Source organism: Peromyscus californicus, unplaced genomic scaffold, assembly GCF_007827085.1.
Source record: "Peromyscus californicus insignis strain IS unplaced genomic scaffold, ASM782708v3 Scaffold_20__1_contigs__length_68692818, whole genome shotgun sequence".
In the NCBI taxonomy this organism is placed as follows: Eukaryota; Metazoa; Chordata; class Mammalia; order Rodentia; family Cricetidae; genus Peromyscus; species Peromyscus californicus.
This window is the reverse complement of record NW_026294503.1, coordinates 65,076,564-65,090,934: the sequence shown is the minus strand read 5'-3', so window position 1 is coordinate 65,090,934 and position 14,371 is coordinate 65,076,564.

Sequence of the window (14,371 nt, the reverse complement as noted above, 5' to 3'; positions counted from 1 at the left end):
TCGTCTTTGGGCAGAGAGGGGTCAGTACAAGGACAGCTGTGTTGTGTGCACTCCATCTCCAGGCAGAGATGGGGGCTGCGCTGGATGAAGGGAGCACATTGTTTGGGTATCAGTGAGCGAAAGTAGAAGCTTGTAGAAGTGGTCCAAGTGGCTCCTGGGGGTTGACAAGCTGCCAAGAAGCAGTTCTTCCTCACTCAGTATTTTAGCAGAAGGTCTGAGGAGAAAACAGCTTGGGGCAGGCATGTTTCTGTGGGAGGGGTTATGCAGTTGGATTGGATATGGTTTTGAAATCAGGGCAAAATAATGAGTCTTGCTATGACAGAGAATAGGGGTTCAAAACACAGGCGCATGCAGCCAAGCATGAAAGGGCCTGGTGAGGGCCTGGCTGCCCTCTGCCCTTCTGGGCCTTCCCGGTCCTGTCTGCATCATCGCCTCTGTGTGGGACCACACTCAGCAGCAGACGGATGCCTTCTGACACTCTAGGCCACCTTCTTCCTCGGAGGAAGCCCCTCTTAGAGGTAACAAAGGCAGCGTTTGAATGTGTCCTCTAGAGGTTCAGGGGCTGGAGGCTTGGTCTCTAGTGGGGTGACATTGGTGTGTTGGGACAGTAAAGAAGTATGGCCTAAGTTAGGCTTGGGGGACATCGGATCCTGAACACCCAGACTGAGGTTTTTGTTTGTTTGTTGTCTAGAGACAAGGTCTCGGGGTGCTCAGGCTGTCCTGGAACTCTATGTAGCCAAGGGCAGGCATGTGCTACATCCAACTAAGTCAGAGCTTCTAAATAAACCGCTTTTCTTTACGAAGTGCTGACTATCTGGTGTTCTGCGGTAGCAACACCAGTGGATTTGTGCAGTAGGTTGTCACTGTCAAGATCAAAGTTAGAGGAGATTGTGACTTCTGTCTGGGGCGCTCTCCAGGGCCGTTCCTCCAATGTCAGCTGGTTTCCATGCTGTGAGCTGCCCTGTGGCCTTCTGGAGAGGCCTCTAAAAACCAAGGAACACTGGGTGGGTGAGGTTAACAGCAGAACAGCAGTGTGCTTGATGGAGAGGGAGACACACATGAGTGAGAACACTCAGATGTTGGGAGTTTCTTTCCTGGGGTTCAAGAGAGGGAGGGGCTGATTGCTATTTTGATAGATAGATTAGGTCACACACTTGTTTTTTCCTGCTGCTCCTATAACATGTCTGATCTTAAGCATACGCATGTCCGATTTCACATAGGCATAAGATGGTCCCTAAAAGGTGACCAGAGGGCACAGTTTCATCCCACTGTGCATGTACCCAGAACAAATTCATGCAGGATTGGCCCTTCTAGTCTTCATATCAGGATCCATTGGTATACACTTGAATAGAAATTGTCTGGGGCTGGCAAGATGGCTCAGAGGTTAAGAGCACTGGCTGCTCTTCCAGAGGTCCTGAGTTCAATCCCCAGCAACCACATGGTGGCTCACAACCATCTGTAATGAGATCTGGTTCCCTCTTCTGGTGTTCTGCACTGTATACATAATAAATAAATCTTTAAAAAAAAGGAAAAAGAAAGAAACTGTCCTGTTTGTTACCAGGAGCAGGAAAACAGATCATTGTTTGCAGGTGAAGGTGGGGGCTTAGGGGTTCTGAGGTTGCTAGATGCTCCGTTTGGAGAGGGGTGTGTGGGTGAATAGTACATGCAGATGAAGGAACTCAGCTGCCAAGTGCATTACTGTGTGGGAGGGTGCCTGGCCAGAACCAAGCGGGCTCCCAGATAAAACTATCTCCTCTGCTGACCTGTCTGTCAAAACTTCCCAAACACAATTAGGTGAATATCTCAATAAGATGTTCTCTTCCCTTCTCTCCTAAGTGGAGGTTCAGGAGCCATGGTAAACAGCAGGTGATGGCATTGTGCCAAGGCTGGAGACCTGGTAAACAGCAGGTGAAGGCATTCTGCCAAGGCTGGAGACCTGGCGTCAGCTGGGAACACATAGACCAACGGTTCTCACCCTCCCTAATGCTGCATCCCTTTAATACAGCTCCTCATGTTGTGGTGACCCCCAACCATAGAATTACCTTTTGTTTCTGCTTCATAACTCTAACTTTACTACTGTTATGAACTGTAATATAAATATCCAATATGAGGCCCCCAAAGGGTCAAGATTCGCAGGAACCTCTACTTAAGAACCTCTGACACAGAGGATCAAGTTAACGGAACAAGGACTTTTTTTCCTATTTGTTTCACTGGGGGCATGTGTCAGGTAGTGCTAGAAATGTGTTTTGTTTTTTCCTCTTTCTGCCCCCCAGCATTGAGACAGAGTCTCATTCAGCTTAGGCTGGCCATAAACTCCTGATCCTCCTGCCTCAGCCTTCCAAGGGCTAGTGGTCCCAAGATACATTGAATCAGGAGGCTGCTACAGTTTTCCTACATTGTACAAGAAACAAAAAAACAGGAATTGGTATTGGAAAATGTGTGGGTGACAGCTTGGGAGTTCCAAACCTGGGGAGGGAGACTCCTAGGTTCTCGTGGCCTTTGTTGTGGCAGGGTCGCACTTCCTGGGAAGATGAAGCAAGAGATGCACAGTCAGCAACGCGCCTGCCTCACAGGCACAAGGACCTGAACCCACATAACAAAGCTGGGTGTGCTGGCACATGCCTGGAATCCCAGCACTAAGGCAGGCCTAGCCTAGGGCTCCAGGCCAGTGAGAGACCCTGGCTCAGAAAACAGGCTAATCACTGGAGATTGACTCCTGACCCCCACATGGATGTGCATACATGTGCATCTACACGTGTGTGCACCTACACAAACATTCCCCCATCTACACAATCAAGAGAACATACGCCGTTGAGACAGTCATCAAAAACAATCTCACAGGGAGAGACAGTCGTGTCCTAAGATGGCTGGGTTCCTTGGGAACAGTCAAGGGGAAGTCTGGTCTACTTCATGTGCCCTGGTGCTGGCCCTTGTCTGTGTGGGACAGCGGCTGCTCACTGCCCTCAGTACTGATACTTTGTTGATATTGGCTCTGGGGGATCAAGCTCAGCAACCGTTCTGAGTCAAACTTCATGTGTCTGTGTAAGACCTCACTGGTTAGGGCCAGCAATGTGACTCAGCTGGCGAAGGTGTTTGCTGAACAAACCTGGAAACCCCAGAAAAGGTAGGAAGGAGCCAACTCTATCCACAGAGTTGTCCTCTGACCTCTCCACACAACAAGAAATAGAATGAAAAGGTACCACAGGCCCTTGGACTCAGCTCTACGCAGTCAGGGTCCAGTGGTTAAAGTGTGGGAATTCTGCTTGTCTTTGACCTTTGGCCTCTACCATTCACTTAGTGTCAGGTAGCCACAAGTAAGAACTGTTTGTGTACAGCCTCTCAGTGTTGGTGACGTTGGAAGGCTGGCACAAGTGACCATTCTGTTGGCTTTGAGACTGGGCCTTGCTGGCCTCAAGCTAACAATCTCCCTGCTTCAGCCTCCCAAGCACTGGGACTGCAGGTGTTTACCACCATGTACTCACACCATCAAAGTTGATAAACCCTCTTATAGCATTTGTGTGTTTGGCTTTTTTGAGACGGGTCTCACTATGTAGCCTGGACTGGCCTCGAACTCACAGAAATCCACCTGCCTCTGCCTCAAGTGTTGGGATTAAAGGCGTGCGTCCCCACACGTCTCTTGTGGCAGTTGTTAACTGTCCCCATTGCTGGGGTGTGGCTTTTCCTAGTTGGCCTGATCCCATTGGTGATCTTTCCTCACACCGGGTGGGAGGTGGGGGTGGGACATGGCAGAAAGGGACACAGATGCCCAAAGTGCTTCTCATCTGCCCACTTCAAGCACTGAGAGGTGTGGAGGACAGCCCCTGGTCCCCAGCCTGTTCTTAGAGTCTAGAGTACATAAAGTCTCAGGAGGAGAGAGTCCCCTTCCTCTTTGAATTTGGCAGGCATCCTCTGTCCCTGGGGCCACTTGCTCCTTTCCTTTGACAGGGTGCAGGGTGGAGGAAGCTTTTTCTTTCTCTGAAGCTCAGCATTAAGTCTAACTCTGTGGGACCTATTAAACAACAAACTTCTTAAGTGAAAAAGGTCTGTAACAAAATATCAGTGGTAAAGAGATCACAGCAATAGAAACCCTAACTAAAACTGTATTTATTTTTGGACATAAGGTTGAATAAGAGAATTACAAAATATGTCAAAGTTTAGCAAGCTACAAGACAGTTTAGATATTTCTGGCATGTGCACACATACACACACCCCAATGTTTTTAAGAAAGCTCACTGCTTTAAACAGAGAGAAATTGGTTCCAGTTTTACATTGATGAAATAGATTTTGGCCTTAGAAAATTTACATTTTGAAGATCTTCATGTACAAATTTTTTTTTGAACCTAGGTGTGTGTTTGTAATCACAACACCCAGGAGGCAGAGGACTGCCACAAGGAGTATGAATCCAGCCTGCTCTATGTAGGGAAAAGGGGCCAGCTAAAGAAACCCACCCTGACCCTGGAACCCAGAACCAGGGAAAGAAACACAGCCTGGATCTGGGACCTGAGCCAGAGAAAGAAACACTTTATCCCTGAACCCAGAACCAAAGAAACGCCCTGACTCTGAAACCAGTGCCAAGGAAACACACTTTGTCCCTAGAATCAGAGCCAGTGAAAGAAATATGTCCTGGCTGGCCTTAGAAGTTTGGATCTGAAATTAGAGCCATCTCTGCCCCTGACCAACAAGACTAAACAATCCCTGAGCAGAAAAACTAACCAATTCCTAAACAGAAAACCTTCTCCCTGGAGAAACTCCACCCCTAAGAAAGCCTATATAAACCCCTCTGTCCGTTCAGTTGTGAGCTCTTCTTTCCCATCCTGGTACAGGCAGTCACTCTCCTGGACTCCTCATTCCCAAATAAATCTCTTTCTCAAGAGTTTTGGGTGTGAAGATCTTCAGTCCCAGGGACAGAGAAGAACCTTGCTAAGACATCCATTAGGGGACTGAGCAGAAAAAAGTCTTGCAGAGATGTTCCCTTACGGGGCTAAGCAAGGGGGAGCTGAACAGAAGAACCTTGCTGAGACGTCCCTTAGGGGACTGAGTAAGGTGGAGCAGAAAAAGTAACAACTTTTCTTCACTGGACCTGGAGGAGATTGCTACATTTCTGCAGGGGTTTACCCTGTAGCAGAGTGAAGCAAAAGAAGCAACATCTTGCCGGGCGGTGGTGGCACACACCTTTAATCCCAGCACACTGGAGGTAGAGGCAGGCAGATCTCTGTGAGTTCGAGGCCAGTCTGGTCTACAGAGTGAGATCCAGAACAGGCTCCAAAACTACACAGAGAAACCCTGTCTCGGGGGAAAAAAAAGAAGCAACATCTTGAGCCGGAGAAGCAAAGCTCTGCTGGGAAGCCTCCTTAAAGGAGGGCTGAGCAAAGTTCAGCTGTAGTGGCTCTCCAGGAGAGGAGCAGGATAGCTCTATCCTGTGGGGAGACCATCCCTCACCGCACCCCAACTCCAGGTATAGCGTGACTCCCCAAACAGGATATCTTCCCCTCCAGAGCTGAGTGGTCCCATTGCAGCTCCAGCTGCCGGAGCTGCCCTAGCAGCTCAAGGTGTCGCCTGACTCCCCAAAAAGTCAGGTACCTTTCCCCCGAGTTACAACACTTGCTTACACTCTATATGACAGGTTTTAGACCATCCAAGGGTACACAGGAAGATCCTGTGTCAAAACTAAAAATACTATTTAAAAATAACATTAATGACTTAAGCGAGGTGGTCCATAAGTGTTCCCCATGTACAAGATGTCCCTCTTTAACCAGAGGCATAAAAATGATGGTTAAAAAGATCTGTCACATGCTAGGCAGTGGTGGTGCACGCCTTTAATCCCAGCACTCGGGAGGCAGAGGCAGGTGGATCTCTGTGAGTTCGAGGCCAGCCTGGTCTATAGAGCTAGTCCAGGGCAGGCTCCAAAGCTACAGAGAGAAACCCTGTCTCGAAAAAACAAACAAACAAACAAAACCCATCTAAGATTAGACTAGAACATCACAAAAGATTAAGTTCTTGTCTTTTCAAGTTAACCCTGTCTGGGAGCAGAGAGACAGCTCAGCAGTCAAGAGCATGCACAGTGCTGCCACAGCCTGGATGTTGGGACACTGCCAATGGCATCTAGTAGGTCTCCTGAAAACACATTCCAAAGGCCAGGGGTCTTTTTCCTTGGTTATTGTTGTTTGCTTGTTTTGTTTTTGAGACAGGGTCTCAGTGTGTAGCCTTGGCTGGCCTGGAAGTTACTTTGTAGACCAGGCTGACTTTGATTCTATCTCTGGAATGTTGTCATTAAAGATGTGAGCTACCAGGCCTGGCCTGCCAAAAGCCTTTACCTAATAGAGAGGATGTTAGTTCCCCATTGATTGCACAGAGGTGGGCAATCAGTGGCAGTTAGAGGACAAAAGATAGCCCAGGATAGTTTTGGCCCCTTACCAGCAACATTCCAACCCTCTACAACCATGAATGCTAATCAGTTATGCAGCCTGAAGAATCTTCTACAGAGATGTGGCTTCTTCAAAGGTTATCAGTTCCTAGTATTCGCTCCAAGATAACCTATCTGAACTATGGAAAATCTAGGTGGTTTCCTTTCTTTTTTTTCTCTCTGCCTTCTTTATCTGATGTTGTTTGACAACATGGAGATTCTTGTCTCACAAAGGATTTGTGTGTCACATATCTTCCCCGCCCCCTAGGCAGGGTCTCACTGTGTAACAGCTCTGACTGTCCTGGAACTCAATTTGTAGACCAGGCTGGCCTCGAACTCACAGAGATCCTTCTGCCTCTGCTGGGATTAAAGGTGGCGTTCCCATCCTGCTGCATTTGTCAGAGACCAATACAGCATTATAAAATGTTGTTAGCTGAGGGTTATGTTCTCTACCACAGGGATGGGAACTTCCAGGCCCCAAACCTAGCACTGTCCTTTTGAGAGTAATACTGGTTTGACCTCCATATCTTTGTTCACACATTTAATACCTAATTTCGTGCACTGTTTATAATGGAATTTCTTATCTGTTAACCGTGAGCTAAGGCTGTGTGTAAACTTCACCGTCTCAATAACAGAAGTACCTCAACATCCACACAGCACATGTATATTTATTTGGATTAGAAAGAGCTCCACACAAGGGAGATCACATCCTACAACCAGGTGCGGTGGCGCACACCTTTAATTTCAGCACTTGAGAGGCAGAGGCAGGAGGATCTCTGTGAGTTCCAGGCCAGTCAGGACTACATAATGAGACCTTGTCTCAAACAAAAACAATTAATTTACACTTTAATTTTTGCCTAGGAACAAAAGTTTAGAAATGTTTAAGCATTAAAATACACTCTAAATGCAAAGTATTAGTTATTTCTCTCTTGACAAGACTTAACGACATGGTTCTTTTACCTACTACAGCTGAGTAACATAAAAGCCTGCCCAGCCCCTGCACATTACTCTCTGGGGGGGTTGACATGTCCTGAAATCCCAATTTAAATGTGCACTATTTGTGTGAGAGTATGAACTATGAGTGCTGGACCCCAAAGTTTCGGGTCTCAAGTGGGCGCCCCAAGAACCCAGACTCCAGTCCAGTTGATGCAACAGCAGGATTTATTAAGCTTCTATATAGAAGGACTCCTCTGCTCCCAAGAGCAAGAGTCGCAACTTACTGTAGTCACATAGGTGCTTTTAAAGGAAAAACCCACAAAACCCAGAAGATTACAATTCCCATACAATTTCATGGCCTGATCACAGGGTGATCACAGAGTGGGTACAGTCACGTCCGCATGCACATTCTTCCTGAAACCTCAAGGGGGGTATCAGGGCGGGAGTGGAGTTTACACAAAGGTCACAGTGGTCCTTCCTGGAACACCTGCAACTATCCCAGTCACAGTTGAGCACACTTCTTAATAGAAATCCCTTTATTTTGTTATGGGGTTGCAGGGGAGATTAATGGCTGGGTCAGGTGGCCCTTGGAACTAGTTTTCTTTTTAGTTCCTTATTTCCTGGGGCTTGGGAGTGTAAGCCCGAAGGGTTAGGGTCTTTCATGAGTATAGACTCATGCTTGGCACTGTGTGTGTGTGTGTGTGTGTGTGTGTGTGTGTGTAGGTCAGAGAACAATGGATGCTAGGAGTCAGTTCTATCCTGGCGCCTCCTGGGAGTGTGGGATTTGGGAACTGAACTCAGGTCCTCAGGCCCGCATGCACCTGCCGTGCCACCTCAGAGGTCCTCTGCTTTTCCTTGTTTACTCTCAAGTAGTTGACATCCTTGAGGGGTATGGCACACAGGGAAGGCTGCTCCAGGACTTCTCAGGGGCTCATGGTGGCAATGCCCTTAATCCCAACACGCGGGAAGCTGACAGGTGGATCTCTGAGTTCCAGCGTGCCATCATGGCATAGCCCGATCCTTGAGAAACAGATTAAATCAGAAACAGGAACAAGCCTAGTTTAACTTTGCTATAAGATGGTTTCCAAGCCCAAGATGGAGGAAGGCTGGTTTGTCAGTTGTTATTTTTCTTTTCTTTTTTGAGAGGTGTAGGGGGTCTGGGAGGTATTGGGGTAGGGGAAGTAATATGATCAAAATATATTGCATGAAAAAAATAGATATTTAAAGAGAGGGCATTGGATCCCCTGGAACTGGAGTTACTGATAGCTGTGAGCCTCCATGTGGGTGCTGGGAATCAAACCCAGGTCCTCTGGAAGAGCAGCCAGTGCTCTTAACTGCTCAGCCATCTCTCTAGCCCCAAGATCAACTATCTCTTAATGGTGTGTTCAAAGCATTTGGTGTTTTATTAAGCATATGTAACAGACCCAAAGATACCATTTTAATGGATTTTAGGAAGATCACCTGTGTGTGAGACCGTGTAGACTTGTCAGGTCTTTGAATGGACAGTTAAATCCATAGTGAAGCCCCAGGGACAGTTAGGCGTTGGTTAAGCCTGCCGGTCACATGACGAAGGTTTTGGCTAGTTTGAGGACTGTCAACGGGTGTGGTCATGTCCGGTGGGAAATGCCCCCCTCTTCTATGATCCACTTGAGGGGCTGCCTCTGCCTCTTGTGTCTGGTGAGTTCGCAGTCCCGGTTTGTCTTACGTTTTGATCGACTCCTCCGTCTGCTCTGGATTTAACTTGCTGTGTGTGTACGTGGTGACACTTTGCTCATGTGAATGGCATAGCTGTCCCATTGCCATGGTTTGTGCCGGACAGACGGTGTTTGTTTATATGTGCAAACGAGATGTGCAGTCATTCTGCCCTGGTTCCGCCCTCAAAGGGAGCCAAGTGTTGTTTTATAAAATGCAATCACTCAGAGAAAGACACAGGTTGGAAGCTATTGTCTTCCACAGAGCAAGACCTGAGAACCGATCTCAGCCCAAGAGGAGCGAGAGGAGGGAGAGGCAGACTGGGAGTTGCCTCATGCAGTTGAGAGGTCTAGAAGCACCAGAGTCCACCATTGTGGGCTGGAGAGGCTGGGAGGCCAGCAGCATCAGTCTGGACTAAGAGCCCTAGTCCATGCCCAGAGGCCCAGAACAAGGAGGGCAGGTGCCTGTGCGTGTAAGGGGATGGGTCACAGGCTCAGAAGGAGAGAGTATGCCTCCTGTCTTTTGTGCATTTGGCCCTGTCAAGGTAAAAATACAATTCTCCCTCAAAGGAGACAGATTCTAGAACCCTGGCCTGGGAATGTGGGTTTAGGTTCCCTCAGACTCCATATCCCACTGTGGTATCAGTTTCATGAAATTTTATAGTAAAGAATAAAGAAAGTCCTAAATTAAGGCATTTTAAAAATATATTGGGGGAACACTAGGCAGGTGGGTTAAAGTGGGGAGAAATGTCTATGGTTTTCAGGCGCTGCCCATCACCTTTGGGGCGGTAGAAGCTAATTAATGTGTTAACACATTTCAAAGGCTCTCCCTGTTAGTCACAGGATGTTAGCCCAGTCAGAGGTGGCCAAGAAATGGTGAAAGGGTCCAAGTGTAATCAGACCCTGACCCTGTGACATTCCAGCCTCTGCTCAGTGAGGTGGGGTGGAAGGTGTGGGTCTCTTCAGGAACTCTCGTTCACAGCCCTCAACAGACTGGCTGAGGCCTTCCTACAGAGCTGGGACTGGACTCTTAGTCTACTGACCTAGATGCTAGCCCCTTCTGAAAGTCCCCCCACAGATGTAACTTGTAAAAGTTCCAAGTGTCTAATTTTCATCTGTAAACATTGTAGTATTTGTTTAAAAACACAAAACCTTTTTGTAAGAATATAATGCTAGAATCCAGACCAGACTGCTGCTCAGGCCACGGTCCCTGCAGCCTTCCCCGCTCACAGATCCTGACGGTGTCATGCTAAGCCCATCCCCAGTGAGTACCGTGACTTCAGGTGCGGGACCTCTCGCTTGGGGATTGGTGGCCACACATCCTGACTCCCCACGGCATCCCTGACTCCTGCCCAGAAGCTGGGGAGCCCCGCTGCGGGTTTGCCCTTCCTTTCTCAGAGAGCTGTAAGAGCAGACCCCCACTCTGCTACCACAGAGACCCGATTCCTTTCTTCAGCCCCCCTACCATGCTTTCCCTGGTGCTGGGACCTGAACTCATGTCAGAGGACCAGAGTTCAGTCTCCAGCACCCACATGGCAGCTCAGAACAATCTGTAACTGCAGTTCTAGGGGATCTGACACTCTCTTCTGACCTTGTGGGTACCAGGCACACATGTGATACACATACATGTTAGCAAAACACCCACATGCATCAAAATCATTAAAAAACAAACGAAAAACAGAAGGCACCTCCTCCAGGCTGAAAGAGTTGATGTAAACTAAAAATCTACAGTGAACAGTATACTTGCTGATAAAAGGCTGCATGCTGGTCCCTAGGACTAGGAATAAACTTATGAAATTCTATTCTCATCAATCCTGTTTAACACTATAGTCAAGTGGTAGTCAGGACAGTCGGGTCAAGGACAGCCAGCACAGAGGTGGAGATAGTTGTGTTGTTGGTATTATAATCTCCTGAGGAAAACGTCCACCAAGAGTTCACGGGAATAATGAGTGACTTGGCGCAGTCACAGGCCACAGTCCCACACACTTGTCAATAAGGAGCAGGCAGAGCTAAAATTTAAGCAAGCATTACTGTTCCATCCATCCTGGCAGAAGGATTCTAAAGACACTTGTGTCCATTTCTTTGCTGTTAGACCTTCAAAAGGGTCCCCAGGAAATCTGAATTTTCTCAGGAGTCTCACGCTGGGGAAGGAGAAGGCTAAGTGCGGCCTGGTTCCAGTCAGGAGAGGAGTTTGTCTCCCAAGGAGATTCCACATGATTCTGACTTGTCAGACCCATGGCAGGAGAGACCCTTGACACTTAGGTTGTCTTTTTCCTGACTCAATGAGGACAATTGGTTAGCCACACCGTGACCAGACCTGCTTACCCTCACATCAGGGACACTCCATGCCCAGGGCTGCTTAGATAAGCATAACTCTTACCTCTTGTCAGGGTCCCAAAGACAGACTGGAGCAGGACACTGGATTTCTTTATTTGCTCCTTTTCCTAATATGACCACATTTACTATGATAAACCTCCTCTGCTTTTCACTTTTACTTACCTGTCAACTGGCCAAGCTTGCTGTGGCCGGGGCCCAGGCCAGAGGGTCTGTTTGGCTACTCATCTTAGGAGTAGGAAGGAAACGAAATAATATTGAGAAATGAGATTATTCCATTTGGCCAACCCAGGAAGACTTCCTTCCAGAAACCCACAGGAGCCTGCCAGAGCAAAAGCCAGGGGATGTCCAAGTGCCAGTCTTCTGGATTTGTGAGTTCTTTTCAAATCTTCTCGGCACTGGGCTGAGATCGAGTGTCTGCTCTTGGCATGTGATTACCTGCAGGAAGCTGGGACTGAGAGGAAAAAAAAAAAACCCTTTTCCCTCCAAGGAACTAGAGGTGTGTGACACCACCACCCAGCTTCTTAAGGGAATCTATTACATTACCATGGAAAGTGTCTAAGAAAAACAAGAAAAGGGGATAGTTAGACCATGGGCCTGCTCCTTATTTAACAGTAGTAAAGACCACAGTTGATACTATCTGTCAGTCCCAGGCTGGATGGACAAATAGACTGCAGTCAAGGGCTAGAAGATTCACCATTGCGGAGGTGTCTCTTCAACTCATCTACTCACAGATTTAAAACAATCCCAGGTGAAATCTCAGCACACTTGGGGTGGGGGGAGGTGATTTATAAGCTGACTCTGGGGTGTCAGTACACAGGCTGGTTCCCTTATGATGTCTGCTCTCCCTGAAGACAGGCTCAAATTTCTCATGGGGTCACTGCTTCAATGGGGTGATTTCATCATGGGGTCATCATCTGTGTCTTTTTTTTTTTCCCCCTTGGTTTTTTGAGACAAGGTTTCTCTGTGTAGTTTTTGGTGCCTGTCCTGGATCTCGCTCTGTAGACCAGGCTGGCCTCGAACTCAGAGATCTGCCTGCCTCTGCCTCCCGAGTGCTGGGATTAAAGGCGTGCACCACCACTGCCCGGTATCATGTGTCTTATAGTTCACTGTTCTAGACTTCAAGGTGACTGAGGGTTCAGGGAAATGACTGAGACTTTCAGGTGCCTTTTCAGGGGTCTAGGACAAGGCAGAGAATGCCTTGGTTATCATCTTCATGACGTCAGCCCTGAAGGGGTATGAGTCAGGTTAGGGCCGAGCCCCAGTCTTTAGACAGACACTGAGCAATCAGCATGCTTCCAGGCAGAGCTAAACAGAGGGCTGGTCCAAAACAAAAGGAGGCTGAGTCCAGGCCTTAATCCAGAGTCTGTGCTTCTTATCAAAAAGCAGCTTCTAAACACGTGTTCAAGTGCTGTGCTGTTCACAAGCCTTCTAAAGCTGTGACCTGCTGTGGGATGTTCTGTATGGCAAATATGTTAATAAATAAAACATTGATTGGCCAGTGGCCAGGCACAAAGTATAGGCGGGACAAGGAGAGAGGAGAATTCCAGGAAGTGGAAGGCTGAGTGAGGGAGACACTGCCAGCCGCCGCCATGACAAGCAGCATGTGAAGATGCCGGTAAGCCACGAGCCACGTGGCAAGGTATAGATTTATAGAAATGGATTAATTTAAGATATTAGAACAGTTAGCAGGAAGCCTGGCATGGCCATACAGTTTGTAAGCAATATAAGTCTCTGTGTTTATTTGGTTGGGTCTGAGCTGCTGTGGGACTGGCAGGTTAGAGAGATTTGACCTGACTGTGGGCCAGGCAGGACTAGAAAAACTCTAGTTACAGTGACCTGTTGCGTGATTTTTTGTTTGTGTTCTGACAAAGCTTGCCTGGAGATGAGAGGGCAGAGCTAGCCACTAGTTGACCATAGAGGCCAGGCGGTGGTGGCACACACTTTTAATCCCAGCACTTGGGAGGCTCATGCCTTTAATCCTGGCACATTCGGGAGGTGGAGACAGGATCTCAGGCCCATTCGGTCTGAGGATTGTAGAGGTAAGAAGTCTCTAGTGGCTGCTGCTCAGCTTCTCTGATCTTTCAGGTTATTACTCTGAAATCTGACTCCTGGTTTTAATTGATAAGGCTAACTAAAGATCACGCTTCAGTGACTAGCCAAGACTATAGTTCTGATGAAAGGGTTGACTCACATAGACCAAAGAAACCCAGTCCTTCTGGATCAATTCTTCAAAATTGGTTGAGTCTGACTTTTATCGCCCCATATGTGTTCTTCTATCTGATGTGTGTGTGTTCTGTATTGAATCGCAGTAAAAGATACCTCTTCAGTTGGATCTCTGAGGTTGACACACATCCTGTTTGCCCGGCATATTGACTTCACACTGGTTTTTCTTTCTCAGATGTAAGATAATAGTTGACTCATTTTGGTCTAATTCTGGTGCTATACAAATAATACGACTAAAAGCAACTTAGAGGAAAAGGTTTATTTCATCTCAGGGCAGGATGTCAAAGGCAGGCCTGCTTGCTAGTCTCTATGGCATTACCTCTCAGCACAGAAGCGCAGCAGAAACCATAAAGAATGCTGCTTGCTGCTGGTTCATTTGCAAACCAGGCTTAGCTAGCTTTCTTGTTAGTCCAGGACTACCTGCCCAGGGAATGGTGCCGCCCACAATGGACTAGTCAAGCGGACAGTTAGAGCTAGCGAGGATGGGCCTCCCATTAGCCGTGGCTTGCAGTTGAAATTCAGTATGTTAGGTTATTCGTTAATTGTCCAAATCTGTTTTACTATTTTCCTGCTTTTGTAATCAGGATTTTTCCTTGTTTCCTACATTTCGTCACTTTAAGGATTTTTCCTTGTTTCCTACATTTCGTCACTTTAACATCTTCACCCTGTATTAGCAAATTCAAGTTTAGAAGTGGGCTGGGTGTGGTGGCACATGCAGTGTCCTAGTCCTCAAGGAGGCAGGAAGATCAGAGAAACGTAACTGTATCTATCAGCTAGATCA